The 13949-nt window shown below is 33.1% G+C and overlaps 1 pseudogene; it reads right to left on the bottom strand.

The window, feature by feature from the left end:
* Positions 1-530: 530 nt before the first annotated feature.
* LOC149537469 (CST complex subunit STN1-like) lies at positions 531-1506 on the bottom strand (annotated as a pseudogene).
* Between the last annotated feature and the right edge of the window lie 12443 nt (positions 1507-13949).

Raw genomic sequence — 13949 nt, 5'->3', positions numbered from 1 at the left:
TCTTAAGCCTACCATTGATTATTTTTGTATTTTTGGGTCTATTTCTTTTGCACTAGTTAAACATAACATTGAAGATAAACTAGATGTAAAAAGTTATAATTTCGACTTTGTTGTCTAGACTGAAAAATCAAAAGCATATTGCTTAATTGATGTAACTACTGATAAATTAGTTGTTAGTAGAGATGTAATTGTTCATTAAAGAAAAGACATCTTACTTTGTAGAGTAGGTACCAAAATTTGAATTTCATGTATTTAAGGATGTTTATCATAAGGGTGACTTTTGAAATACTCTATAAAAATATTATGATATATGAGCAAGCCTAACTTTCAAAAATATAGTGAACACAAGTTACCAATTGCCAAAATAGAAATCACCTTTAGATTATCCTCGCAACTTAAAAGAAGATTTTTTGTTAAAAAATATATCAAAATAGTTACTAATGGATAGAAAAGACCATAAAACATTCTAATGCAACATTTACCAGTCAACCAAAGATAGATACCCGAATATCAACTTCATTCCATTTGGGTCATAAAGCATTGTGCCTAGGAGGAAAAGAAGTAGGTAAGTCATAGCACTGCATTGCAAGCCGAATGCAATCCATCTAGTGATAAATCTTAGCATTGGGGTCTCTCTCAACTAGAACAGATTTCATTATTATCTACAATCAGAGAAAAAATGTAAGTGATGGAAATTTTCATTCCTCGCAATTAAAAGTTTGGCATATTTTGCATTAAAAGAATTTGCATCGGGGTATTTTTTTAGGGAAAAATTATATTATTTACTTCTAAAACATATCTGTTTTAGCATATATGTATTGTTATATAAAAATCCATTGTATAATGATATTAGGTGGGCATGGAATTTTTTTTACTATTACAACTTGCTTCATGAAATCCTAAACTAAATAAAACATGGGTGTGTTCATTTTAGTTTTAAGTGCTTCCATCTAACACAATTAGACATCTCCTTTTGATAATTCCTACATACATACCAACAAAGGGCTTAAAATTTCTCTCTTTCAATTCTACTTCGTTTCTAATGTTAAAAATAAGGCATAATAGCCAATTGAGCTTTAAAACCCCATAAAAGTACCATACTTGCAATTGCTTGTTGTAAATAGTAACCTTACCTTGCAACCTCACTAAATGACCCAATTGCACATGTTCAGATTGTTCAAGAGCCAATGCAACAAAACATTCTAACCGAGGCTTCTAAATCCTTGAATTATATCTAGAAGTAAGATGATTGAGCTGGAGAATGCATGGGACACAAGGGGTGCCATCATCTACCAGAAATTTAAGAAACTTATCTTTTCTTTCCTTGCTAACAACCACACACACCATCTCCACATTCTTAATTGGCATACCATTTCTCTAGAAAGTGTCTGGGCCTCCCAATGAAGTAGGGTTTTGCAAGGAAAGGAGATCAAATGCCAAAAGCTTCACATGTCAGAGACGCATAGGGTCTAAGCCTAATTCCCACATTGATTTTCCTTCACCCATCAAAATCCAGTTTACTAAAATGGATAGTCATAGCACTTCCAACAATGAGGTGCAATGTCTACGCTAATAGTAGCATATGCTCTATGATATTTTTTGACATTTTGAAAAAGGGTAGTTTGTACTTGAAATTTAAAAGAACCGGGTATTCATATGCAAGCTAAATTCAATATTGTGTAATTGAATACTCCATACACCTATAATGAGTTGACACCTTTTAGCATTTCCATTTGAGTCCTTATCACAATCTACAATGAAAAACATCACAACATGAGAAATCTATCCATTACTATATAATATACAATATGGGTGTCCTTTAGAAAATAATATAATACTTTGCATACAATAGCTGAAGTAAATTAAAATTATTGATGAAAGCATCATGATGGTATTAATAGAACCAAACTCTCCTGTATAGGTATTAGGTTATTATCAAACAAATTCTAAGTTGATGAGGGAATCTATCAATAATTAATGCAGATAAAAACAAACTCTAAGTTGGATACACATGCAATCAAGCTATACCAGTTGCAAATCAAATCAATTTACTTATGGTAGTGTCATCAAATCTTGGGCCATTTGTATAATGATCATGATGAAATCAAGAATTAAAATAATTTTGTGACATTACTTTCTAACCATGAAGCAATCTAACCGGTCTATTGCAAACTTTAAATGTCATAGCTTAATGAAGTTAGGAAATTGAAAGCAAGAATTGAATAAAATCTTCTAACCCTCCAAGAGAATAGACAGTCAGTTACTACTATAGCTCTTCTTTATGACTCCACTCCCTTTAACTATTCTTTCCTTTATTTTCTACAGCTATCATCTTAAAACTTTAAAGTTTTTAATTTCTTAAGCTAAAATCAAGAACAAGATAATTGAAGTAAATTATATATGTAAATGAATTTTGCATATTAAAATATGCCATACATGATCTCTTATACCATATTTCTAGTTGGGTATAATGAAATTGAGAATTGTACCCAATTTCAAGCAAGGATACAGATGTACATACAACACTTTGAGAGCCTTGCAACAACTGTAGACCAAACTATCTTACATCCATTCATATTTAGCTTAACTTTTGGGAGGATTCACTGCAAATTTTTGAGAACTGTTTGTCTATACTTGAATAAAACATGATATATTTTCATTTGAATTCTCAAGTGAATTGTGAATGCAATTCATCAGACAAAGAAGACGTGTATCCAAAAAAATGGAATTGAGGCAACATTTGCCAACATCCTCATTGTTTATTCCACAATGGGAGCTTTTAAATAGGGGCATAGAGGATAGAGGAGTTTTATCAGATGCTTTTTTTCCACATGACAGATGTTAAATATATGAAGCAATAACACTATGGGAATCATTTGTCACCGTGGCTAAAAGAACCGTGTTCCCTACGGGTATACATCACAACATTATAGATAGAAAAAAATATGGTATTGATCAGATAAAAATGTCCAGAACATCAGAAGTAATGAATTGAACTAGTGGAAATGGTGATCAAGATGTCAACAATCAAAGAGCTAGCAAATAAATGACAATGGAGGGGTCACCTATTCCATCAAAGTGGGATGATGTAATTAAGTGGAGTACATATATACAACACTAAAGAGTTCAATTTCCAAGATATCTTTGCTAAGGTTTATAAAATCTATGATTACAACAATGATATAGAATTTAAGTTTGCAACAAATTTAACTTTTGTAATATTGTTATACGCATTGTTATGGAAATTGTAAAAGTGTAATATAGATGCATATGAAGTGTTTGACAAAATGGTGAATGATATCCCACCATAGAGACTTGAATTGAAATCCCAAACGTGCCTGTTTATGCCCAAAACCCTGTGAAACCTGTGCCATTAGAGTAACTAGTCCCTTCATAGCCCAGAAGACATTGTCATTGGAGAATCTTTGCTGAAATGCAGCAAAGAAAGTAATGGAAAAAATATACCTATCTCAGGCACATGAATGAATCTTGCCCATGCTCATACCTTGCAAATGAATGAATTTTTTTCCCACCCTCATACCTCTTCACCTAATTTGATTAAAGAGAAAGGAAATTGATCTCCTTTGGATAAGGATGCTTCACAATTCAAAGATGGTATCCCATCTTTATTGCCTCGAAAGAATTTCCAAGATATCATATAAGATCTTCCCTATGATTTATGAAGGAACATTGTAAATCTTCATGAGATGTTGAATATAAGTTATGATGGAAGTATGGGATGGCTTATGTGGTGGATGCACTATGAGAGTACATGAGTCTAAGGATGACTTATGTTGGTAGTCATGTATACAGATGAGCATTATGCATTGGAAGGACATATTAGATCATGAAATTTCTTTTTAGGTATGAATGGTAGGATACCATCTTTTAGTCTTGAAGCATCTTCGTCAAACATCAAGGATCCATGTGCTTTCTCTCTTTATTGGAATCAAGTGTGCAGATGTTGTGTTTCTTTGTTTCAATATACCACTCAATTATGCAGTGTACCCAATTGATGCAACATAACCTGCACCTGATTCAATTGAAGAGAAAGGACATTGATCCCCTTGGATAAGGATGCTTCACAATTGAAAGATGGTTTTTGTACCCATAGTTCACTATATTTAAGGTGACAATCACATTTATTCTCCAACCCGAGGGTTTGTCAATGAACAATGATAACTTATTTCTTTGTTAAAACTAATTGAAAACTAGTGCCACCAAACCAAGATGCTTATGATTTACTATCTTAACATATTCAAGATAATGGATCTTAGAATCACTAGTGCATATAATAGATACAACACAATTAACTATCAAAAAATATAAATATGACTTATTTCAGTGTATTTAAAGCATTGTTTACATAATCTCTTTATAGTATATTTGATTTATTTCTCAAGATTCATTTGCATAGCATGAAAGAGCATTGAGTCCTCAACATTGTGGTTTCTATGGGATTATATTTCATTAATAATGAGGAAGATATCTATGTTTTGTGTAAGATTTTTGAAACCCTTCCTAGGTAACTAGTCAACAATTCTAATATTATGGAATTTGACAGTAAACTCAATAATCTTTCATTTGGTTTTGAATTTTCATTGAGAAGTGGTTCCATGTGAGAATGTCACGATGCCCTAATGGCTTAAAATAGTAAGTTCCATGTATTGTAGTTGTAACAAGTTTTATTAATCAAAAGAATACTATATAAGGGTTTGTGAACAATGACAATAGGTTAATAAGGAAGAGGAAAATTTAATGGGTGTTCTATACTCTTGGGAATGAAGATAAACAAATAATTTGCATGAAAACTTCAGCTTAGTTGTCCAAATATTGAAAATAATTTTGGACCATTATTCTTTTGTGAAGTTTGATTCACCAATTCATTAAGGATTATGAATTGGAAGGACTAAGGTTTCCTTATGTTGAAGATTCCAAAAGTTGAGATTAAATGAAATCTCATTAACATACTTTGAATGTTAATAGTGAATATATATTTCTTGTTATAAGTAATAGACAATATTATGTTATTGTACTTCACTGTTGATTTCTCAAGGATATTGTAAGAGTTTGATAGTGCTTGATGCCCAAAGATATCTAATTCAACATTGAAGGTATTATATATTCAAGATTATAATGTCATTATGATAATGAGTTCATTGATTGGTTTTTAACAACAATGTAAGAATCTTGTTTTTTAGAATGGGTATTTGGACAAGGTATGCTAATAATGAAACTTGGCAATAAAGTAAAGGTTTTGTGTGTGTAGGTTATAAGGACATTGGACAAGGATCTTGGATTGATAAATATGTTTAAAACCTTGAATGGAAAGAATGAGGTTTTATTGACAAGGTAAGCTTTATTGATGACTAAGTTGATGACCCTTTGAACTAATGCCCTTGAGAAACATTGCAGCATAGTGAATGATGGTCTTGTGAATATGGTGATTGAATAAGGGCAATAGACCTTGAAGGTTATCGATTAAGCAAGGATAGGATTGGGGGACCTATCATAAGTGTCTTGAACTACATGATTTCATGATATCGCCTCTAGAATAATAATTTTATATGATGAAATTTTGTATGGAACAACAAGATCCTAGTATGATGTTGGTTGTTAGAGATACAAAAATGCAATCAACAATTAATATTATAGCATTAGTAATCAAGTACCAACTATAATGAGCACTAAATATCTTATATCTTATGCATAGCATTAGTATTTGGTTAAAGTCAAGATACTATTGTTTGTTATAAATGGGAATTGAGAGAGTTAAAAGGTATTGTATTCATCAAAGAGGAAATTTTCATGAGAAAAATCCGTGAAAACATCAATGTAATCAATAAGTAAGTGCAAAAATAATGTACTCACAAGTTCAAATCTGATCAAGATCATTAATATATAACATAGAAAAAGAGAGAAGAACATAATCAAATGAAAAAGGGCATATAATTCTAGTAAGGCAATAAGTAGTCAACATTTAGAGACAATATGATCATCCAAAGGTAATCAATGTGAAGGAACCTTGAAACTTTGAGATGTTATTCTTTGCCAAGGAGAATGACGTATGCAACAAGTATATGGAGTGATGCCATTAAGAGTAAAGTTCTATAGATCATAGCTTGTCTTGAAACCTGATGAATGTAGATTGAGATATTAATAAAGTCATATTGTTGCATATCGATCAATCTCTTCACTATCATTATAATTGTGTTGTTAATGTTAGAATTTTAAAGTTCCATGCACTATATAAGCTAAATCATCAACTTAAGTGTATTTTGGCATCCATAGTATTTCATTTGGTTAAGTAGTTGCAAAGATTTCTTATTTTATTGAAGCTAACAACACTTGGATTTGGGAATCTTGAGACCATTCCAAATATAATTATTCCATGGGTTGAGGCCCCAATTATAGAGAAAGTGCAGGGGGGGCATAATGTGTTTTTATATGGAGGGTTGTAGATGACCATGTGTTGTTGTCAAGATTATGAAAGCCTTGAAACTAACAAAAATTGCATGATTTAGAGCATGGGCTGCTTTCATGAAGTAGGTAACACTTCAAAATCTCAGGTGGGTCTAACACATTTTCATCTAAGCAATAAATTCTTGAACTTACAAACTAAAAACTCACCTGGATAAAAAAGCTTGTAATGCCCCTATTAAACTACTAGAAAAACCCATCTGCTCGAACTCCAAACAATAGGAGATTTATTCATTCAACTGGTTGAACTAGTCCCAGCTCAGCCCAGAGTCTAGATCTATGTATGCCAACACTCTTAAGGAATCTCTCATACACTTGAGATGGCAGTCCTTAATTTTTGATTGGAGGTTGCTCATTTCTTCCACAAAAACAAATACCTTTTAAGTTTTTGAGTTTTTGCACACAAGTAAACCATATATATCATTGTGATTGAGTATAAAAAATGTATTTATGATAAAATTAATAGAATTACATACCTCTTCTTCTTTTAAAAACTCTAATAAAACTTCAGGATCTAGATTGCTAGATTTTGATTCTTTGGGGATGTGCTCAAATAAAGGAGTTTCCTTAGCTAGTCACAAGCCAAGGATCACTCAAGAAGTTGGATTTGGGTGAGACATACTTCATGGGATTGCCATATAGCATTAGTCAAATGACCAAATTGGAGGAGTTGATAATAAACAACCATTTGTTGAATTTATTACCAGAAACACTTGCGCAGCTTACTAAACTTCAATATCTAAATATTGAAGGGTGCCCTCTGACCAAGTTGACTATTCTGTCAAGGTCCTTTTCTTCATCATTGTGTAGCCTCAAACCTATATCACTAGTGGGTTTATCTCTTGAGAGTTTATCAATCTCTCAACAATGTTGCCCCAGCCTTGAATATCTAGATGTGGGCTATAATTTCCAATTAGAAGAGATCAAAACCCCTAAAACTAGGAAAGAATGTAGGAACATTTAATAGAGCTAATGTTTAAAAAAACCCCTAAATTAGATTATTTTTCTCTCTTTCAAAGGAGAACTAATGTTTAACAAAACACTCAAGACTAGGAAAGCAAAGATGATAAAAGACACTAACCTAGAGGGCTCGTTTGAATATTTTTCGCATTTTAAGCTACCTGAAAATAATCTTAGCTTGTTGTCTATGAAATTCATTACCATCTTTGCCCCACTCATCAATTATAGCAGGCACATCTTTGTAAGTACACTTAAAAATATCTTCAAGCAAGCTTTTACACAGCCCATCTCCTTTGCCTTTAGCTACTGGTAAAGAAGAATGAACTTGAGTTTCTCCTTTTGAGACCTCACCTTCTATATCCAAAGATAAAACCTTTGTATTGTCACTGTCTAACAATGAAGCTTCTTCAGTGGACACATCTAGCTCAGAAAAACTTTTACTTTCATCTTTATTCTCCTTTTTCTTTCGTAAGCTACCTGTAAGGCGTGATGCAAACCCATGAGCAATCCCCATCTCCTATCCTAGTTATGGGTGTTTGGGTAGGGCTCCTATCCCCATCTCTATTCCTAAGTACCATACCCCTTTCACCTGTCCCTCCTCTCCGATCAAGATTAACCACCACAATTTTTTTTGAAAAAGCTCCATGTTGTCATCTGGATCCCAACCATTGAAGTAAGTATCAAATTCCATGGAAACCATCTGATAGAAAGATCCATTAAATGTTGTCTCGTTAAACAATCCAAGATCTCCTCTTGTAGTATTCAAGGGTTGATTCAACTCGAAAGACACCATAAAGAATGCAAGCCCATCTCCAAAATGGCTTTGATTATCATTGCCCCTACTGACAATGAATTGAAAATGGGTAGATAAATTCACCAGAGCTCGATAAGTGTTGTCCCAAAGTGGAACCATTTTATTGTAAAGGAATTTTTTGTTTTTTTTTTAATTTATGAACTTGAGTTGGTCAAAATTTTGACCAACTTAGGCATAAAACCATAGTTTAGTCAAAATTTCAATCAACATGTGGATAAAAATTTAGAAAAACATGAAATCATAGCCCAATATGGCCTTTGGTCAAAAATTTTGGTAGAAAAACAAGGGGAAATGTACTAGTGTCCTATGAAAGAGACATCTATAGCAAGCAATGATAGAGAATTTCTGCCCCCTTGGGATTGAAATTGAAATGAGCTAAAGGGATGCAAAAATGAGCTAGATATGAGAAAACTAAGATATAACAATGTCCAAGATGATAGATAGATGATTAGAACCAAAGATTTACTATAAAGTGGTGATAGAATGCCCCAGTTTGACCAGAGTTGACTATGAAGGATAAATTATAAGAATTAGGTCAAATTGAGTAGAAATGTGATTTTTAGACATGAAAAAGGTAAATTGAAGTAGATATGAAGAATAGAAGTGATGAAGACATGAAGAAATGAAGATACCCCAGTGATGATTCAGAGATTAGACCAAAGAAGATCAAATAACTGCTCAAAAGAAGGTAGAATTTTAAAATGCAATTTTGACTATCAAGATGAATTTGGATTTTGATTTCAAGTCTAAAAATGGATCAAAGACATCAAAATTAGCCAGGGGTGTAATTGATGCAGGAGCATCCTAGGTTTCCTTGTAATCCTGCACTTTTGATCATTTTGTCAGTTGCTGCCAAGTTCTTAAGTTGATATTGAGCGATTCCTTTGGTTTCCGAGTGATCTTTTGGGTGTTGAGCAATTCCTTTGGTTGCTGAGTGATCCTTTGGGTGCTAAGTGATTCCTTTGGTTGCCTAGTTCCTTTGGTTGCTAAGTGATTTCTTTGGATGTCGAGTCAGTTCATTTGGTTGCCAAGTGACTTCTTTAAATGCCAAGTCATTTCTTTGGATGCTGAGTTCCCAGTTGCTGCTGAGTGATTCCTTTGGATGTCAAGTGCTAGTTTTGGAAAAAGCCTTCATTTGTTGAGTAATTTGTGTCTGGTTCCAATTTGGGCTAACCTTGTTAATTTATGAATAGGTAGTTAATAACTATTGAAGGTTGACTTGTGGCTTTTCAATGTTCTAGAATCTTTTATAAGATGTTTTGGCAAGTATTTAAGGAGGTCTAGGATTGAGATTTAGACAGATTAGTTAGAACCTAGAAGAGTAAGCAGAGAATGTGAAGTAGGATCATCAAGGATTGTAATTGAATCTTTTCATGGTTGTAACCTAGAAGGTCTTACAATTGGGCACGTATGTTGTTTACTTGTTGAATCAATAAAATATCTTGTTCTCTCTCCTTGGTGTTGTATTTGTGTTGTGTTTCCACTGTGTTAACTCTCACAAGTTGATTTGGATAGTTGGGTGTGCCCTAGGCCCTGGTTATTCCTTCTCAATCCCTATGTTAGATGATATCAGAGCTTGAGGTTTGTCCTTGTGGTGATTGGATTGTGTGGAACCCTGATTCATATTTGGTTGTAGGCTTGCAAATCTATGGATTTGACCTATAACTTGTAGAGGGTTACGATCTTGCAGGATCCTAATTTGTAAAGATGGTTTGAGGTAGAGGAAATGCAAATAATGCACTATTGGACACATTGAGACAAACTGCAACCAAATTAGATGCTGTGGAGATAGCTTAGAGGAGAGGAGCACATCTAGATGATGAAAGTGATGATGAAGTAGTAGCACCAAACACTAATCCAAAACCTAAAGAAGACCAAGATGAAGCAAGGTTGTTTAGAGTGTTATCTAGGGAAAATTCAAACCTTGTTGTAGAAGTTATTTCTTATGATGGGAAATTGGATACCAATGCTATGTTGGATTAGATTTTTGAAATGGAGTTCTTTGAGTATGAAAACACTCCTGATAATAGAAGTGAAGATTGTAGTTACTAGGTTGAAAGGACATGCCTCACTATGGTGGGAGCATTTGCAAACTAATAGATAAAGGAGAGGAAAGGAGAAGATCAGAACTTGGGTGAAGATGGTGAACAAGGTAAAGAACAAATTCCTTTCTGTTGATTACCGTGTTAGCTTGTTGAGAAAGATGCAAAATTTGGGACAAAGAGACATAAGTGTGAATGAGTTTACTGAGGAATTCTATAGATTGGACATCAAATCTAGACATGCAGATGATGATGTTGAGAAAATTTCAAGGTACATAAATAGATTGAGATTTGGAATTCAAGATGAAATAAGTTTTGTTAAATTGGAAGGTGTGGAAGAAGCCTGTCAATATGCCTTGAAAGTTGAGGAGATCTTGACAAAGAAGCATGAACAAAGATAGAGAGGTAGAAGTGGTAGATTCCAGAGAGGCATAGGTATAACTTATGGTGAAGGTGGTAGATTTGATAATTTTTTGCAAGATAAGGGAAAATCTGAATGGAAGAGTAATGATAGAAACAAGACTGAGTGGAAAGGTGGTAATTCTTATTGAGGAAGAGGTAATTCTTATTCTAAAGGTGGTTTTCATGGTAATTTTTTTAGATGTGGTAAAGAAGGGAATAAATCTTTTGAATATAGATCTTTTGAAAGTAGGCAAGGTAACATAAATGCTATAATTCAAGGAGATGATGAGGGTTCACCAAGTAGACCTGAAGTTGGTGAAAATCTGATGGTGAGAAGAACCTTATGTAATAAGGGAAGTGGTGAGGAACCTGTTTTAAGAAAAAATATTTTCAAGACCAGATGTAAGATGGTTGGAAAATGTTGCAAAGTGATCATTGATAGTGGAAGTTCTGAAAATTTGGCTTTAGAAGATCTGGTTACAAAGTTGCAATTGAAGAGGCTAAAAAATCCTAAACCCTATCATCTTTCATGGATCAAATATGAACATAAGATATCAGTAAGTGAGCAATGCCTTGTGAAGTTCAAAATTGGACATTACTTTGATGAAGTTTTGTGTGATATTATGCCTATGGATTTTTGTCATATTTTGTTGGGTAGACCTTGTCAATATGATAGATATTCTATACATGATGGAAGATTGAATCAATATACTCCTTGGGTGAATGGGAAGAACAAAATATTGCTGCTTTTGATTGAAAGTCCAGATGAGGTTAGTCTTACTGCAATAAAAGTTTGCATGGTTAATGAAAAGCAATTTGAAAAAGAAGTAAAGAAAAATCAAGTTTGTTTTGCTATAATTTCTAAAGGATTGAGTTTTGTTGGTAATGACTGAGTGATAGATGATAGTATTGATCAAGTACTAGGAGAAATTACAAAATTTCTAAATGAATATAAAGACATTGTTGCAGAGGATATACCTAATGGTTTACCTCCAATAAGAAGTATAAGTCATTGTATGGATTTGATTCCTAGAGATAGTTTTCCAAACAAAGCACCACATAGATTGACACCTATAGAGAATAAAGAACTTAATAGACAAGTGCATGAATTGTTGGAGAAAGGATTGATTAGAGAAAGTTTGAGTCCATATGTTGTACCTACTATATTAGCACCTAAGAAGAATGAAGAATGGAGAATGCGTACTAATTCTAGAGCAATTAACAAGATCAGAGTAAAATATAGGTTTCCTATGCCAAGGATGGATGACATAATGAATTTTTTGAGTGGAGAAAAGTATTTTACCAAGATTGATTTGAAGAGTGGCTATCATTAGATCAAAATCAGAGAAGGTGATGAATGGAAGACTACTTTCAAGACAAAAGATGGTTTGTATGAATGGTTGGTTATGCCTTTTGGTTTGACCAATGCACCTAGTACTTTCATGAGGTTGATGAATGAAGTTTGGAAAAGATTCTTGGGTAAGTTTTTGATTGTTTATTTGGATGAAATTCAAATATTTAGTAAGACTAAGGAAGAACATCTTGAGCATGTTAAACAAGTATTGCAGAGGTTGAAGGAGGAAAAGTTGTTGATTAATCTAAAAAATTGTTCTTTTATGCAAGAGGAGATTATGCATTTGGTATTTGTGATTTTAGTTGATGGATTGAAGATGGATCTTGAGAAGGTTAAAATAATTTTGGAATGACCTACACCTAAGAATGTAGGTGAGGTAAGATCATTTCATGGTTTGACTAGTTTTTACAAAAAGTTCATAAGAAATTTTAGTTCTGTTTGTAATGCTATGACTAAGACAATGAGAGGAGATAAAAAGGAATTCAAGTGGACACATGGAACTGATAAGAGTATTGAGACTTTGAAACAAAAGGTTCTGAGTTACCTATATTGGCTTTTCCTGATTTCAATAAGGTATTTCAATTTGAATGTGATGCAAGTGGTAATGTAATAGGATCTGTATTAAGTCAAGAAGGTAAACCTGTTGCTTTCTTTAGTGAAAATTTGAATGATGCTAAAAGGAAGTATTCTATGTATGATCAAGATTTTTATGCTATTGTTCAATCATTGAAGATGTGGAGATATTATTTGATTCCTAAGGAGTTTGTGTTGTATACTAATCGTAAGGATTTACCATACTTGGGAAGTCAACATAAACTAAATCAAACATATAAAGTGGGTTGAGTACTTACAAAGTTTCACATTTGTCATTAAGCACAAGAGTGGAGTTACTAATAGAGTTGCTGATGCATTGAGTAGAAGATGTTCTTTTTTGACTAAAATGAAGGTTGAAGTTTTTGATTTTGATGAAATGAAAGAGTTGTATGATGCTGATCATAACTTTTTTGAGGCATGGAGAGAGTACATAACACCAAATTTGATAGATCACATAAGTAAGTATGATAAGTATTTCATTCAAGAAGGTATGTTATTCAAAGACATTTAGTTGTGTATCCCTAGAAGTTCTATGAGAGTTAATCTAATTAAGGAAAAGCATAGTGGTGGAATGGTTGGACATTTTGGATTTGATGAGACACTAAGTTTGTTGAAAGAGAAGTATTATTAGCCACAAATGTATAAGGATGTTCAGAAATTTGTAAAGAATTGTGGATTTTGTTAAGTTGCAAAAGGAGTGAGTCAAAATACTTGTTTGTATACACCTAGTACTCTTCCTAAGAAATCTTGGAGTGACATTAGTATGGATTTTGTTCTTGGATTACTTAACACAGTGAAGGGGTATGATTCTATATTTGTTGCAGTGGACAGATTTTCTAAAATGGCTCATTTCATACCATGAAAGAAGACATCAGATGCTAAGCATGTTATTGAACTTTTCTTTAAAGATATTGTGAGATTGCATGGATTACCAAGAAGTATTATTTCTGATGGAGATAGTAGGTTTGTTGGTTACTTTTGGAAGACTTTGTGGAAGAAGATGGGTACTAAGTTGAAGTTTAGTTCTACATTCCATGCACAAACATATGGACAAATAGAGGTTGTGAATAGAAGCTTGGGTAATTTGTTGAGATTTTTAGTGGGAGATAAGCCAAGTAATTAGGAGATGGTATTGGCACAAGCTGATTTTACATATAATAATTCTATGAATAGGAGTACGGGGAAGACACTTTTTGAGATTGTTACTAGAATGCAACCTAGAGGAGTATCAGATTTGAGCAATGTTGTTGGTGAAGAAAAGAGAAGTGTTGTATGAGAAGAATTTTCTGATTTTATAGAGTCT

This window comes from Cupressus sempervirens, chromosome 9, assembly GCF_028749045.1.
Source record: "Cupressus sempervirens isolate cs-2001-9-10 chromosome 9, ASM2874904v1, whole genome shotgun sequence".
In the NCBI taxonomy this organism is placed as follows: domain Eukaryota; kingdom Viridiplantae; phylum Streptophyta; class Pinopsida; order Cupressales; family Cupressaceae; genus Cupressus; species Cupressus sempervirens.
Note: the sequence above shows the minus strand (reverse complement) of the source record. Positions and strands in the feature narration are given on the sequence as shown.